The sequence below is a fragment of the Lontra canadensis genome, unplaced genomic scaffold, assembly GCF_010015895.1.
Source record: "Lontra canadensis isolate GAN:19392208 unplaced genomic scaffold, GSC_riverotter_1.0 scaffold96, whole genome shotgun sequence".
In the NCBI taxonomy this organism is placed as follows: Eukaryota; Metazoa; Chordata; class Mammalia; order Carnivora; family Mustelidae; genus Lontra; species Lontra canadensis.
The window spans coordinates 6,985,968-7,004,366 of record NW_022631090.1 but is presented as its reverse complement, the minus strand read 5'-3'; the positions used below and the strand labels follow the sequence as shown (position 1 = coordinate 7,004,366).

General features: G+C 33.6%; 1 protein-coding gene across 2 annotated transcripts in view; it reads right to left on the bottom strand.

Moving 5' to 3' along the window:
- HTR2C (5-hydroxytryptamine receptor 2C) overlaps nt 1-18,399 on the bottom strand; it is a 282,492-nt gene that overhangs the window by 251,148 nt on the left and 12,945 nt on the right. For both annotated transcript variants that reach the window (XM_032837109.1, XM_032837110.1), the window contains exon 2: nt 7,715-7,776. The gene's annotated coding sequence lies outside the window, so the exon portion shown is untranslated. The remainder of the gene's footprint in view (nt 1-7,714; nt 7,777-18,399) is intronic.

Below are 18,399 nucleotides of genomic sequence, written 5' to 3'. Positions count from 1 at the left end.
AAGGACTTATTGTTCTCCTGCCACACTCTTACGTTCTCGGTTTAGAGAACAATAATGCTATTGCTTGCCTATTTCTCTTTCACTACTTCCCACTCTCTCTTTAGAAAAGCCTTGTGCGTTCAAGTCGTAGCTCAACTGAGATCTTCCCGATAGAACATATCCCACCACACACTTCCAGCCTCTGGAAAACTCATCTATTGGCACTTCATATTTTGGTGGGGTGGTCAGCAAACTATAAACTGTTTTTGTATGGTCCATGAGCTAAGAATGGCATTTACGTTTTATATGGTTGTAAAAAAATTAAAAGATGAATAATATATCATACTATGTGAAAACTATGAAATTTGAATTTCAGTGTTCATAAAATTTTATTAGAACCTAGCCACATCCATTCATTTATAGGTTGCCTATGGCCAACTACATGGTACAACAAAGCTGAGCAGTTGCAAGAGACTCTATGGAACATAGTATCAAAAATATTTGCTATTTGGCCCTTTATGGAAGTTTGTTGACCCCTGCTCTATTACCTTGCAATCCCAAGTATAATTCACGAACCAACAACATTGTCATCTGGGAGTTTGTTAGAAACACATACTGTCTAGGGGTGCTTGTGTGGCTCAGTGGGTTAAAGCCTCTGCCTTCAGCTCAGGTCATGATCAAAGGGTCCTGGGATCGAGCCCCGCATGAGGCTCTCTGCTCAGCAGGGAGCTTGTTTCCCCCTCTCTCTGCCTGCCTCTCTGCCTGTGATCTCTCTCTCTCTGTCAAGTAAATAAATAAAATCTTTCATAAAAAAAGAGAAATATATACTGTCTGGCTCCTTTCCAGACCTACTGAATTAGAATCTGCAGTTTAATAGGATCCCCAGATGATTCCATCCACAATTAGGTTTGAGAATCATTCCTCTAGCACTCCTTGTGCTGTCTTAAAATTGTTAGTGAATATTTTAACAGATGAAAAAATGGAAACATGACTAGGATATTAAAATGTACAAGTTATGGCAGATATCTATAATTTAAGACAAATTTGGGTCACTGTGAAATAGCAAAGTGCAATTTAGAGGAATAAAAATAAAATCAATATGAAATTAAAGCAGAAATAAGGAAACTTAGATAGCCAGGAGGAAATATAAACTTAGGATCATATCACTTATATATGTGTTCATTTAGTAATATCACATTTCAATTATATTCATATATTCAATGATATATTTATGCTATATTCAATATATATTCCATTTTTATTGTGAAATATAAGTCCCATTAGCAATAATTCTTTTAAAAATTTTTTAAAAGATTTTATTTATTGACTTCAGAGAGAGAGTGAGAGAGAGTGCATGAGAGGGGAGAGGGTCAGAGGGAGTAGCAGACTCCCCACTGATCAGGGATCCCGATGCAGGACTCGATCCTGGGACTCCAGGATCATGACCTGAGCCAAAGACAGTTGCTCAACCAACTGAGCCACCCAGGTGCCCACAATAATTCTTAATTCTTTATAGGTTATGCAGAATTCATTTGTCACAAATTCGAACTTGCTTATTTAATAATGCATAGCAGTGATATGATTTGGTTATCTGATGTCTTAAGATGTGACTATGAAACTTTTGGTGAATGATACAGGGCAAGAGGCACCTATTCAAAACCGCTGTTGGACTGCTCAACAATTCAAAAGGGGTATTAGGCATTTACATGTCAATTTCTTATGTAGGCAGTGTCACATTTAAAGTCATGGTGATACTTTTACTGCCATCACAGTTAGCTGATACCTTACACTGGCAGCCCAATGTTGAGGTCTAAGTAACTGAGGCCCCTAATTTTTTTCACCAGTGAAATAGAAGAAATATCTTCTAGGCTGTGCTTTAAAGACTTAATAGGAATTAACTGGTGATGTGAGTGTTAGGAAAGTTGGGAAATGCAAGGAAGTATTCACAACAGAAATGAGAACATGATGTGTTCAAGGAACTGAAACTAGACAGTTGCAGCTGAAGTATTCATGAGGGAGGTGAGGCGACATGGCAAAATACGGTACAGAAGAGGTAGACAGGGGCCAGATTAGGTTCTCATATAAACTATAAAAAAGATTTTGGTATTTATTCTAAGAGCAGTAAGAATTGGGACAATGGGATTTGGGAGTGCAAATGGGTAATTGGGACAATTATTTAGAAGGGTGTTCCAGTACTCAGAAAAGAGGTGATAGAAAGCTAAACTGGTTTAAGGATGCTATGGAGTGAAGATATTCAGATAAAGTACACAGGAGTTAGTGATGAAATTAGTGATGGGACATAACGGATAGGAAGATGTTCAAGAATGAATGACAGTTTCTTGCCTAATCCAACCATCTAAATGACAGAGTCATTGCCAGTGATGCTAAGAAGCTTGCCACACACTGAGAACATTCTCATATAATCAAAACCCTGTGAACTCAATGAGAATACTCCATGGCATGGCAATTACTTATATAGAGATTTTTAACTGATAGTATTTTTAGAAAACATACCACAAATACATGTTCTGATTTTCATATTTTGTTATCTTTTTCTTAGTTTAATATTAGCTTTACTAGTATCTTCAAAGATACAAGTAAAGATACTTAGTTTTGAGAATGTTAAATGAACAACAGTAGCTAGGTGTATAAAGAGAGAATATTTCAGAAAGCAATTGTTAGCGAGCTCACATATACCATGTATTACTTGTCTTGGTCATATGTTTAATTTTGGTGGAGGGAAAAAGAATTTTCAAATAAGAGTAAAATGTGATAGAAACATAATGCAAATATGCAAATATTCATTTCACAAAACATGTAAAAATTTTGCATCATTAAAATATCTGCATTTTATTGGAAAGATATGTGCCATTTCTAAAACGATGGCCATATGCACTAAAGGTAAGACTAATAAATATTTTAGAAGTGTGAAATAAAAAATCAACACTGTTTATGTCATAAAATCCTTGATAATGATAGCCTCTAATACAACATGTATTAATTTACTTGTAGTGGTTACTAAAGTTACTCCCATATTTTATATTTCAGGAGATATGAGTGTTTTTGAAATGTATTAATTTAAAAGTGCAAGCATATTTTTGAAAGGCATATGTTCAAAAACAGAAAACACACAAAGAAAAAGTTATTTTACTACTATGATATAGTATGAATGGACATGTAACTCTACTTTGAAACTGCTTGGCTAGTTAACTTTCCAAAATAAAAGGAATTTCACTTATTTTGAAAAGTTGAAATATTTTAGAATGTGGACATTCTAACCTGTGTTGTCAGCCTTGTTGGATTTTCATGTAGGCTAGTCAGAGTGAAAAATATGTATGGTATACAGTTTTCAAATTATTAATTGACTCAATTGGATTATTAAAATCAATAATTATTTCTGTAAGTATTTTGTTAATGCCATGTTTTTAAGTTTAATGTATTATTACAAAGGACTACTTAAATTTTTGGAATATATTTTTAAACAATTTGTTATTTAAATTCCATTTAGTTAACATATAGTGTATAATTAATTTCAGGGGTAGACTGTTGCATATAACATCAGTTGCACATAACTGTTGCATATAACACCCCTATGCTCATTACACCAAGTGCCCTCCTTAATGTCCATGAGCCAGTTACCCCTCCCCCCCACTTCCCCTCCAGGAACCCACAGTTTGTTTCCTAGAGTTAAGAGGCTCCTATGGGGTGTGTGTGGGGGTGTCCCTGGGTGGCTCAGTCAATCAAGCATTTGCCTTCAGTTCAGGTCATGATTCCAGGGTCCTGGGATCCAGCCCTACATCAGGCTCCCCACTCATCAGGGAGTCTGCTTCTCCCTCTCCTTCTGCCCCTTCCCCAACTTGTGCTCACTGGCTCTCTCTTTCAAATAAGTAAATAATTAAAAGAAAGAGTCTCGGGGCGCCTGGGTGGCTCAGTGGGTTAAGCCGCTGCCTTCGGCTCGGGTCATGATCCCAGGGTCCTGGGATCGAGTCCCGCATCAGACTCTCTGCTCAGCAGGGAGCCTGCTTCCCTCTCTCTCTCTCTCTGCCTGCCTCTCTGTCTATTTGTGATCTCTCTCTCTGTCAAATCAATAAATAAAAAAAATCTAAAAAAAAAAAAAAAGAAAAAAAAAAGAAAGAGTCTCATGGTTTGCCTCCCTCTCTGTTTTCATATTATTTTATTTTTTCTTCCCTTCCCCTATGTTATTCTATTTTGTTTCTTAAATTCCACATTTGAATGAAATCATATGGTATTTTTCTTTCTCTGACTAATTTATTTTGCTTAGCATAATACTTTCCAGTTCCATCCATGTCATTGCAAATGGCAAGAGGTTTTTCTTTTTGATGGCTGAGTAATATTCTTAAACACACACACACACACACACACACACACACACACACACACGCATGCACACACACCCACATACACACCCCACATCTTAATTTTTAGAATAGTAATATAAGTGAAAATTGTGAAGAATATGGAATTATCTTATAAATGCTTTGGTTTTCCTATGCTTTAAATATGCACACACACACACACACACACACACACATTCATTTACTGAAATATGCCTATTTTCCCAAGGCACTGTAATTTTATCATTACTAGCTCAATAGATATTATTGAGCTAATTATTGAATACATCATTAAATACATATTATATGCAAAACACTATGTTGGTTCCTATAGGTGATATAAAAAGCAGGGAACACAACATTTTAATACTCAATTCTGTATCCCTTTCATGAGTTTTGATTAGGTATTATATACTTTAAGCAGATGAAGAGTTGAAGAGCAATAGAATGTATTTAATTATTTTATCAAATCCAAGAAATAAAATATCTGTGAATAAAACAAAAGCTACTTCAAAGTGAAATAATGGCATTGTTTATCACGTAGATAATATTTGATTTTTGTTATAGTCTATGTTTTCATTAAAATAATTTGATAACCTAAAGAACTTTATAGTAATAGTTATATATCAGAGAATGCACATTAAAAAAAGTTCTGTTAAGCAAACTTGCATTTATTTATAGCAACACAAATTCACATAATTAAAAGTTTAAAAAATAAAATCCTCAAATTGTTAATAAAAGTGTCAAAAAAGTGACAAGTATAATCCTGTCATGATGTTGTAGGACCAACATACATACATTATTTCTTCATTTACATGAGCCCTTCCTGTGAAGAAACTTTAAATGCTGATATAGTTTTACAGAAAAAAAGATAATATTTACCTTTAATACTTACTAATATTACTAACCTTATCCAGCTCAGGAGGAGCACAGTTGTCCAACTGATCATTTTTCACAGGAGACATTGAATACATTATGTGAATTATTACCTTAATGGTGATACATATTACATATATATGTGATATATATTACATATCACAGTAGCATAGGTAGCATTAAGTAGGGCTTTGGGAAGGTGTTACTAAGTTTGAATGATAGCTAGAGATAAATCAGGTCAACTGACTTTTATTTTTAAACATCGATTGAATCTTATTTAGCTTAAAATAGTCACAGAAATCACCAGGGACCCACATTTCAAAAACTCAAAGAATATGAGATTGTGGTTGTATATATATTAAAACTCTTCATACTCTTTTATGTACAATGAGAATAAACATATTTAGTAACATAATCAAAACTATTTATGATAAATAACCAGATTCTAACTTTATATTAAGTATAATTAAGTGTGTTGCACAACCATTTTTATGTCACCAACGTGCCCTGATGAGGTCAGCCTTTTGGAGAAGTGAAGTAGGCAACAAGCATACAGACCTGCGTAATGAGATGTGGGGCATGTATTCGCTTTTGACCAATCAAGGAATTCAATTGTTGGAGTCACATTTTCAATGTCAAAATGGCCCTCTCTCTGACCCTTGGATGAATTTTTGTATCAAATCTTTTCCAATTAACAGCTGGATAAGAATAAGATGTCAACAGGCCTGTGTACCAAGGGTGTAGGGGCCTTGGGGAAGAAAAGGGAGCACTCATTATGGAGACAATACGGGAAGGATAGAACAACGCTGAAAGGGAGATACTAAAGATGCAATTGGCTTATGTCACATTCTTCTAAGGCTGACCTTGGTCTTTATTACCTTGTAGGGCCATTACTACCTTGTGGCCTTTGTGTGAGCGAGCACCATATGAAGCTTGAGAATGTAAACTTACCTGCATATCCACGTTAACTTATTTCACCAACACAGTGAAAACACCTGTGGGAAAACTTGGATCTTCACAAAAGTATAATGAGTGACTTCCTGTGCACTCTTAGAACAGCTGCTGGGGCTCTTGAAGATTTTACATTTTACACTTTTTGAATTTCATATTTCCTTTATGGAAATCTGCCTATAACATCAATAATTTTTTTAATATATATTAAACAAAGGAAGCATAACCTTTGTCACCATCTTAAATGGTGAGTCATCAAATTACAAAACAGGACACTTTGATGTTGACCATTCTGACTATGGTACATTTTAATTCAGCTATTTTGATGCCACTGTCTGGGCATACAATCCCTGTTTTCTTCTTTTATTTTTTGATCAGTAATAATATGTTCAGCAGACATTCCCAACCCTATTCCATCCTTAACCTGTCTCCAATTTGGATAGACTTCGACTTCATTTTGTATTATTGAGTATTTGTATTAATATGAGTATGAGTATTTGTATTAATATTATATTAATATTTGTATTAATATCAGTATGAGTTATTAATATTAGTATGAATTATTAATAATATTAATATTAGTATGAGTATTTGTATTAATGAGTATATATTAATTTTATTCTAAAAAAGTCTGTTAAAATATGATTGTATAAGCAAGTTAACCTCTATGATCAATTCTTCCTCCAACACCATCATTCTGAAAACAGTTTGTAGAGTTGAATGCATGTTTATGACTTCAGGAACAATCAGAAATTTATTCAAGAATTCCCTGTGCAGTCTGGAGCTTCAAATAAGGGATCTAATTTTGACCTACTCTGCTTAACTGGTAATAACATGCTTAGGAAACCTATAGTATGCAGAGTGGTCCATTCTCTAGGTCAGTGTTTTTTGGCATTTACAACTTGATACCTCCTTTTGAGAAACAAAGCTCTCAGTCTCCCCTCCTACTCCTGGTCCATCCATCAAGAATATTTTTATGGACTTCACTTTCAAAAATTTGTGATAAGAAAGTAATAGCTGGATTTTCTATATCTTAATCTCAGATATGAGTTTGTTTCTGAAAGAGAAAATTTCAAATGCATTCATATTTTATCTTCATTAGTCTAACTGTTCTTATTATGCCATCTTATTTGATATTTACTTAGTATAAAGTCAGGGTGGTGATTAAACACTTCGGCAAATGTGTCTGCTTAACACATTATTTGGTAATAAAATAGGCTGAGTTTTTTTTAGGTTGCATTAACATTTTTTTTATTATGTTATGTTAGCATACAGTATATCATTAGTTTTCAATTTAGTGTTTCATGATTCATTGTGTATAACACCCAGGGCTCCATGCAATATGTGCCCTCCTTAATACCCATCATTGGGCCAACCCATTTTGTGTACCAATTAAGTAATTTTCTTTTTCAGACATCATAAGTCGTTAATGGAAATTTTTTACTAGTTCAGAAATAGGTCTACATTACCAAAATAATTAGACTCCCCTAACTATAATGGTTGACTATTGCTGCAAAACGAGAGTCACGTAGCATGTTTATGGGTATACTTACAATTATTTTTGAAGGATGGTGACAGTTGGCCTATAGATGCTCATGGATATTGGATGATATCTCTGAAAACAAACATTTAGAAAAATGCAATGAGAACTCTATAAGTAAAGTACTAATTAGAATAACTACATTATTCATGTATAAAGCATAACTGAAAAATAATGAGGCTGATATCTATAAGCACCAGAAGACAATTTCATTTACATAAAATTATTGTAAAAAAACCAGAACATTAGTACAACAGCTTAAAGAGAAAATTAAACATCAGTTAAGTATTATAAATGAACCAGCAAAATCATAATTTAAATATTAAGTTAAACCATTATTTCACATAAAATCATTACAGACCAGAATTAGTGAAATGGTAATTTACCCATAGGTATGAAAATGATACTAGAAGCTGGAAGGACAAGTTTGAAAAATCATCATTTCAGTATCAATTATTTAAAAAGTATCAATAGACAGTATTTATTTTGAGATTTGAAAACAAGATTCATACAAATATTAGCCAGCTACATTTTTGTAAGAAAAAGAAATTTGCTGTAACAGTGTTAATACTTAACATGTTTTTCCAATGTAAGAAGTTCCCTAAAACACATAAAACCTGACCAAAAGTTTTTAAATACACAGATTTTCTTAAAATATGAATCTGTGGGAACCCACTCAGAACCCCAGAGTTGGTATACAGCTTATTTTAAGTTGAAGACATTTTGAGATTCAACAGATGCAGAAAAAATCATCCTCTGAGCTTTCCTTATTTGTCTAAAAGCTACAATTTCTCGGGAGTGAGGCTACCAGAAATGCCCTCTTCATGGAACTGCATGGCTCTGTATAAGATGGAAAGACCACTTGTACCTGTACCTGTATAGACAAACACTATCACGCATTTATCTCTTGTCTGTTCTCTTAAAAGTCCATTTGTCTTTCCTAAAGAAACCTATTTGTTTTTCCCAGAGAATTTGTTCCTCACTCCTCACTTATCTCTACTAAGTTAGGTATAGAAGTCTTTAACTTTACCATTCAACAAGCCAGCTGCTTTTTTTATTGGCCTCATATGTATATGAAATAAAACTTTTTCTCCTGTTAATCTCTTGCTTGTCAGTTTAATTTGCGGTTCTCAGGAACAGAATCCAACAGGGTAGAGGAAAAATTTTGCCTCCCCTGCAAAACTAATTCTTCCATTGGTTCAATTAAATAAAATCAAATAATGTAAAGACCATTAGAGTTATAAGAAATGCATAAGAAATGTTAATTATATTATTTGAAGACATTAAAATATTTTAGCTCATAAATTTATCAATATAAATTAACATATCTGAAGCATAGTATAAAATACTTATGCAATAAATATTAAAGCCACAAGTTAAATAATTTAATGTCACTATCCTTTTAATCATTCAAAAGACAACAGATTATAGTTGCAAATTGTTGTATTTTTCATTCCTTAATGAAAGAGCAAATAAAAAGTAAAGAAATAAAAGTAAAGAAAGTTCTGTCTTCAAATTAGTAAAAAACAGCATGGGTAAAAGCTGTTATAGTCATCTAAATGTCAGAAAATACATTTAATATTATAAATTTGTACTGGCATTTTCTTGTCTCTCTTACAGCTCTAAATAATACAAAGATTTATGAAATAATTATGTGAGAACACATGATCACATTAAATTTCTATTTTCATCAAATGTTAGGGGATCTGTAGTAAACCAAATAATTTCTTCATGAAAAAGTATATAAAAGTGGTTCTATCTAGTATATTTCAAGAAGCAGAGGTACAAAATTAATAACAATCTTTGAGCAATGATGAGATTCCATGCTTGCTGAAGAAGCTGGTGGCCAAGTTATTAGTCTGAACAATAAAAATTAAACATAGAAATGCAGGAAAGCATGAAATCATTTCAGTACACAGTAATGAGCTGTTCTACCTGCTTAATACTTAATATTGTAGCTCCCACCTAATTGTAGAAGTACCCTTGCAGGGAATAAAACATTTGTGGTCACAGAACTGCTGCCAATGGAATTACAGCCCTCTAGTGGTTAACTATGACGATTGCAGTCAAAACACTGAGCTCCGATTGTCATTTTGCCATTTATTCATGAAGCATTTATTGCAGATTTCCGCAACCCCTTATGGGGAGGATTAAGAGAAAATGAAGCACTTCTACTCCTTTATAAAAAAAAATCAATCTTATAGTTTAGAAAATTACTTCTAGACTTATCAACTGAAAATATATTTTCTGGTGTTTCCAACATTTTCATATACATTTCTAAAATTTTAGTTAATTTTGAAGAAGTCTGGAACTCCCTAGGCAAAATTAAAACTTTTCTCAATTTCTCTCTCTTTAGCCTCACTTGCTTTGCCTCTGCCTCACAGCCACGACATTCTTTATGATAATTTTTTTGCATCTACCATACATGCTCAGTCTTTTTCTTTCAGTATCTATACATATATTTGAGATATATTTTATCAATGTTGTGTCATTTCCCATTTCTATCCATCTTACTGAACTGTTATCTTTAAAATTTCCACATGACTTTGGTAGATTTTTCTGCTTTGTAGGCTAGTGACTCTAGATAGAAAAGAACGATAGCCACAGCCTAACTTTAAGTGCTAATGCAGACACTATGTAATTCCCTTCTACAAAAATAGTGCATACACTGTCTTTCAATTTCACATGTGCAGTCCTATTACTTTTGGTGCTATTTATAACTGATTTATAAAGTGACATTAAGGGTGATTTTGTGGTTTTTCAAGACAGATTTTATCTTACTTTTCCTGCAAAAATTATTGTTGCTTTGCTTTCAGCCTACCCTGAGAAAGAATATCATAAAACAGTAGCTTCAGTTCCAAATTGTGCTTTAAAAGTCATAAGAATCCTCTAAAGATGTAATGGATAAGTTTGCTGCTTTATTTCTCCCCAGTTGAAATTACAGGGGAAAAGCAGGCATGTAAAGTAGAATGTCTATCAAAGAAATGCCTATCTTACTCTGGCTAAGAGTCATCATTAACATGCCAGTACTTAATCCTGAGCAGAAGGAATACATTACAACAGAGCTTAATGTACTTCTTTGGAATGGCATGGATATTTCATATTTAAAAGGAAGGAGGTCATCTTTCATTCAGAATTACAAGATGATCACATTCAAACACAATGGTCACCCTTTGCTGACTACTTAGACTTTTAAAAAATCTACTGTAATGAAGTATGACTTACATATAATAAAATGTACATGTTTAAATATAGAGTTTGACCAGTTTTTAAAAGTTTTAATTAAATTTTTAAAATTAACATGTAGTGTATTATTAGCCCCAGGGGTGCAGGTCTGTGAATCATTAGGCTCACACACTTCTCAGCACTCACCATAGGAGTTTGACCAGTTTTAATGAAGATAATACACACCTGTGCAGTCCCATGTCAATGAAGATATAGAACGTTTCTGTCCTCCTGTTCCTTTGTAGTCACCCCCCACGAACTCAAAGCAACAATTATCTTATATCTATCATTTTAGATTATTTTTAGATTATTTTTGCCAGCTCTAGAAGTTCATATAAATGAAACCATAAGGCATGCTCTTCTCTTTTTGTATTTCTTCTGCTCTTTGTTCAAAACATTTTTTTCTCTTTCACTGAGTCTTAACAGAGTATTTAAAACACACATATCCCCTTGCCTTATCCTGTTGATTTATTCACTTAAATTTTCTTAACTTTCTCTTCAAGTTCATTGAATTCTCTAATACTACAATATTTGTCTAATGTGATACTGCCTTTTAAACTTACTGTGTTGTGTTAAAGAAAGCAATGGAGTGGGCTATTTGTGACACTTGCAACAGTGAGTTACAAGTCCAAGAGCATGGCAAACCAAAGGAGCAATTGTGAAAGACAAAATCACTGGAAAAGCTTTCAAACACAAAATAGTGCATTGACTATTACATCCTCATATCTAGTACAGTGCAAATAATGAAAACAATTATTTTGAACTGTGTATAAAGTATACATGTTTCAGAAGAAGAAGATTAAAACATGTTTTGGGGGATGTACTAGGACCTATTGATGTATGTTATTAGATATTATGAGATTGATTGCTTTAAATGGGAAGCGTATTTAAAAAATCATACTTTGGGTAGAAAGACCCAGTTTTTATCTTCAGGTTTCATGTACTTAAAATTCTTTCTTGATGATTATTATGTGAAATTAATGTATTTCCCAATGTATTTTTAAGAGTACAATCAACCTCTCAAAATTATTTTAAGATCTGATTTTTCATTTGAGGTCATGGATTCAACCCCAAATCTTTTTTTATCATTTTTATTGAGATAGAATTCACATGCTATACAAGTCACCCATTTTAAAGCATACAATTCAATGGTTTCTAGTATACTCACAGAGCCGTATAACCACTGCCACAATTTAGAATGTTTTCATCATCCTCAAAAGAAACCCTGTCTACATGTCACTCCTGACTACCTTACCTTCTACCCCCACCCAGATCCACCCCAACTCCAGCCAACAAGAAATCTTTTCTGTCTCTATAGATTTGCTTATTCTGGAACCTGCACACTTTTGAGAGATACACTTGCTGGGAATATCAAAGAAGTTGTTTCATACTAAGAAGAGTCGCAAATAAAACAAAAGAAACTTTGTGGTTAGACTCAGGTAATACCGTCTTGATTAATTTGGGTAAATCCTTAATTTTTTTTACACTTCTGAATGTAATAAAATTTTGTAACTGAATTTCTATCATCTCTATTTTTGTTACTCAATTTTTATTTTAGTACCACAAAATCAATAAAAAGGAAAGCATCCTCAAAGTACTCCTGTTCAAAATCAATTGATTTCAGAAAACTTTAGTTTCAAACTCTGGAAAGTTCCATTGCCAGTCCATTTCTTTCATTTTTCCCATTCTATCCAATCAACACTTGCCAAACTTGATTATTCTTTCCAGAAAGGAAGCATTTACATCAGAAAACTTTTAGGTGTGTGTTATTTGCAGTTGAATGCCGTTAAGAAGGGGTTGATTCAAGCTTGCCACCTGTTTTTGTTTTTTGTTTTTTTCCCCTAAATATCTAATATGGAACACACTTTCTTAAAATTACATCTATTCAGATGATTTTTATGAAGCAAAATTGTCTTTCATTCTTTTCTTTTTTTAAATAATTTTTTATTATGTTAGTCACCATACAGTACATCATTAGTTTTTGATGTAGTGTTCCATGATTCATTGTTTGCATGTAACACCTAGTGCTCCATGCAATACATGCCCTCCTTAATTACCCATTACCAGGCTCACCCATCCTTCCACCTCCCTTCCCTTTAAAACCCTCAGTTTGTTTCCCAGAGTCCATAGTCTTTCATGGTTCTTCTCCCCCATCTGATTCCGCCCCCCCTTCATTTTCCCCTTCCTTCTCCTAATGTTCTCCATGCTATTCCTGTGTTCCACAAATAAGTGAAACCATATGATAATTGACTTTCTTTGTTCGACTTATTTGACTTAGCATAATCTCCTCCAGTCCCGTCCATGCTGATACAAAAGTTAGGTATTCACCCTTTTTTTTTTTTAAAGATTTTATTTATTTCTTTGACACACAGAGAGAGAGATCACAAGTAGGCAGAGCAGCACAGAGAGAACAAGGGGGAAGCAGGCTCCCTGAGCAGAAAGCCTGATGCAGGGCTCCATCCCAGGACCCTGTGATCATGAACTGAGCCGAAGGCAGAGGCTTAACCCACTGAGCCACCCAGGCGCCCCTGATGGCTGAATAATATTCCATTGTGTTTATGGACCACATCTTCTTTATCCATTCATCTGTTGAAGGGCATCTTGGCTCTTTCCACAGTTTGGTGATTGTGGACTTTGCTGCTATGAACACTGGAGTATATATGGCCCTTCTTTTCACTACATCTGTATCTTTGGGGTAAATACCCAGTAGTGCGATTGAATAAGATAGACTCAAAGGTCAATTTTTATCCGGCCTCTGTCTCACATTAGCAAATATTCAGTGTTTATGTATAATCAGAATGATGCAAACTTTTCTATTTGAGATGACTCTTTTTAAATCATTGATACTAACACCAAACCACACATTCCAGTAGCTCTCTGGTGGGGAAAGTGTCAAGTCTCTAAGCATCCAATAAATGACCAAGTAGAAGAAACTCTATACTTTCTTTATTATGGGTCAAAAATTGTGTTCAAAACTTCATTTTAGCTCCTCCATTCACAGTTAATATTTATTACATGTTATTTGGTGGGGGAATCTGTACATTGTTATGCAAGCTCATAACTTCCTCTCAGGCTTTTTTGTTTGTTTAAATTATACTGCCATATATACAACTGGTGATTTTCATTAAAAATTTTTAAAGGAAACAAAATTAGAATTCAGTTAAAAACTAGTGAGATTCTAAATACTCTATAGGCTTTGCTCTGAGTAACATTTGGAAGTTGGTTCTTAAAATATTCTTAGATTGCAGGTGGATTTTTTTTTTTTGGTATGTTTTATTTTTACTAAAAAACCCAGTTAGTCTCAATATTTATGCAACTATAAGTGACAAACATCACTGTAAAAATCACAGGAAAAACTCCGTGCAAAACACATTATCAAAATACCAAAAGAAAACATTTTAAAGTTATAGACATGCATAAAAGGGAAGCTTTAAACTTTGACATTTGTAGGTTTTGCATTTAAAATGCAGATGCCAGGTTTAAATTTGAGCTTGTTGAATTATGATAATATATAACTATTATGTATGAAATTAGATGAAAAGAGAACCATTTATTACAAGAGTGGAATGGAATTTTATGGAATCTGTACTCAAACATTTCCTGTGTTACTATGGCTGCCTTTTTCTCCTAGTAAATGTGATTTGGGGGAACTTAAGGTTAATCTGTCTGGTCTTTTTCTTATTGTTTATTGAGAGTTTATCATGAGCTAGATTCTATGTATATATTATACATTATGTCCTTAGAACAATATTGCAAGGCACAAATTATCCTCATAAATGGGAATGCTCAGACCCTAAAACCTATTTATTTATTTATTTTAAAGATTTTATTTATTTATTTGACAGACAGAGATCACAAGTAGGAAGAGAGGCAGGCAGAGAGAGAGAGGAGGAAGAAGGCTCCCTGCCGAGCAGAAAGCCCAATGTGGGGCTCGATCCCAGGATGCTGGGATCATGACCTGAGCCGAAGACAGAGGTTTTAACCCACTGAGCCACCTAGGCGCCCCCCTAAAACCTATTTAAACTGCTCTTCAAACTATTCCCCAAACTTATCTTAGAACACTTACTATCTAATAAACAGCATATAGTTAACAATATTAACTAATATTGACTAAACGTAATAAATAATACTCCTCATCTAATCTTAAATTCCATCTTCAAAAGCTTTACTTCTACATACTCCAAAAGCTCTTAATCACAAAGACCTCTAATTCAATAATCTGTGCTATTTTTTTTAATATTATGATCCATTTCTAGCATTTTCCTGTTTCTTTTCCAATTACTCTTATTAGATATCATTTTGCACACTTTTTCCATCTTTATTCTTATTAGTAAATAATGATTCCCTCACCTTTAAAAATAAACTGAAATCTCTGAAGATACACACATACTTGATTTGCAGAAGTTGATATGTGACTGGTACCTCCTTGTTTTCCATTTATTTCTTTATTTATTTATTCTTTGCAAATATTGCCAGTGACTAAGTAAATGTTACACAAAGAGTATATTTTGGACATGCACGTTTGGCATATTTTTTAGACTTAAGGATATTAATCAAGGTGCCATGGAAAAAGTATACCCAACCTCTTGAGTGAGACAGACTTGGGCTTGATTCTTGGCTCCTCCTTGCATTAATTACGTGTCTGGGCACATGGTTTAAATTCACTGTGTCTCCGTTTCCTATTTATTATGGCTGTTGTGAAAATTACATGAGGGAATATATATACTTTGTCAAAAAAGCTGACTAGGATCTGGGGGTGGGGTCTCAGTATTTGTTAATTCCTTTCCCTTCATCTCCCCTTTTTACAAGGAGTACACACGACTTCTTTACTGAACCATATCCTGCCTCAGAGAGTCTGCTCTGCATTTCCTAGATGAAATGGTAAATATAAGTAACAATTTCAGTAAGTCTGTAGTTTAAAAGTTCTTACAAGAAGTTGAATCAATAGAAAATTGAAATCACTCAACAAAACCTACATTGCAGATTCTCTTGGGCTATGCATTTTCCTTCTGGTTACTGTTTCTGCCAGGGCACAATCCACATGAAAGTTAATGGTTTAAAATTTGCTTATGAGATATGTGAATGTTTCAGCTTGGTTTCAAATTAATCCAGAGTACGCAAGGAACACATGCAAGTGAATAATGGAAGAAGGATCACAAAAGTAAACAGACTTCATTCTATAAAATACTTTATATATATATATTTTTTTTTACCTTTTAGATCATACCATTTAACTCATTTGATTGTTTGTGTTATGATCACATCTTTCCCATACTCTGTAATTCACAGATTCATTGTCCTTAAAACCACATGAAGGTCACTGGTTTGTTTCCTTATAAAAATGACATAATGGATTAAAGCTGGAATTCTGTAGCTGATGACTCATGCCTGCATTTGTACATTTCAAGAGATGTAATTTATAGAAAGGAATCATCCAGCCTTGAGCTGTTTCAGACTTCAGTTGCTCTAGCAAATTAAAAACATAAAGACTAACATAAATAAATGCACACAGCCTGTCAACGGGTCAGTCATCTAATTTGAACCATAAAAAATACTCTTGTCTTTTACATGATTCCTTTACACTTGTGAAAAAATATATATACATACATATATATGTATATATTATGTATATCATATCATATACACACAGGGTCTCTTACCTGTATTAGTAAGATAAGAATGAAAGACATAATCTTGAAAGTATTCACATGTACTAATTTTCTGATTATTGGAACCAATAATGTAAGTTCAGTTTCTATTTACTCTGGATTTATGAAGCGTGACATGATTCTCAAGGACAGTATGATATAGTCAAAATTTTGAGGGCTTTCATTTACTATGCCACATAGCCTTTAAGAGGCAGTAGCCCAATGTGGAGAAGAACCTGATTTCAGATTTAAGAGATTTGGGATCACTTTGTAAGCTTTTGCCAATAAGTAGCTGTGGGACCTGGAAAAATCAGGACCCTCTCTAAGCCTTAACTTATTTATTACTGGAACACAAGCAATAGTAAGTGTGTTGCAAATGTTATCAGTATACTTTAGTTGTATTGATTTGTTAAAGAGCTTAGTGTTAATGTATTAATGTTTTCATAGTGTCATCCATTTATTTTGGAATTGTGAAGTACTTTGTTAATATTCCTAAAAATAGCAAGCTCTATAAATTATCTAATAATTATGAATGGCTCTTTTGGTATTGAGAATTAATAGTCACTTGATATTCAGACAATTGATTTTATCTGAGAGTTTAATCTACAGCTCATCATTTACTTACTTAATATAAGCCAAGGTATAATTCAGATATCTAAGGGCTTGCTAATCAGAAATAACTCATATGAAAAAAGCAAACAATTCATATAACCCCTACTTGTAAGAAGCTTACTATTTCCACTTGCATTATTCAACTAACTTAATCCATTGCTATACAAACAGAAGGTGCTGAACTCATGTTTGCTAATTTATTTTTTAAGTAAGTTAAGAGCAACAAGGTGGAGCATGAATGACTCCAGACTCACAGAGGTGTTTTTGTTTCTGTTTTTTACAAAAGTATTACGCATCTGAGAAGTTCTGTGAGTCAGTAAAAAAGAGATTTGGTCACGATATGTTTAGATGATAGTGAACAAGGCACTTGAGAGAGTTTATCCGCATTCATATTCCTTCTTTGGGTTTGGGGGCAAAAAATTTTTTATATCAGTATTTTAATCCCATACAATTTCTTTTCTCTTTTTTTTTTGTCTACTCTATTCGCTGAAATTTCTCTAAGTTTCACTTAACAGTGGCTTTTTTTTTTTTTATTCCCAAATCCTTTACGTAGGGCTCATATATTGGATCTCCAACTGGACTCCAAATTACTGGAGATCACAATTTAAGTGTTGTTACCTCTCCTGGGAGGCCTTGGAGTATGCAGTCAAATGTACTGTTAAACAGAACCCTAGCAACAATTAAATGTAATAATATATACAGTTGGGGGAGAAAAACTGTTTCATTTTGAAGAATCTGAGAAAAATATTTCCCGAAGCTTTTCACAGTCAACGATCACTGTTTGAACCTCTGTTCTTTTCTCTCTACAACCTTCTCTCCCTTGGAAAGTTCTGAAATTTAGGTAAGCCGGAATAGTATGGATTGGTCCAAACTCCTTTATCTCCAGGCTTGACCTGTCTCCAGACACCCAATATCATATTTTCAGCTATTCAAAGAACAACTGATGGTGCATGTATATATTTCATCTTGCCAAATAAAATGTAAGTTCCTCCATGGTAGGAAGCACATCATACAAAAAAATGTTCTTTAAATACTGGCTTGACAGTTTTGCGACTCTAAGAAGAAATGCTGTATTCTCTGTAATGTTTTTACCATGTTGGTGTAATTCAGCTTCAAAGAAAAATTTTTAAAGTGATGATGATAGAAATCTAAATGAGTATTCAGCTAGATCTGGAGTAGGCTTGAGTGGCACACGTTAAAATCTGGCTGAGGA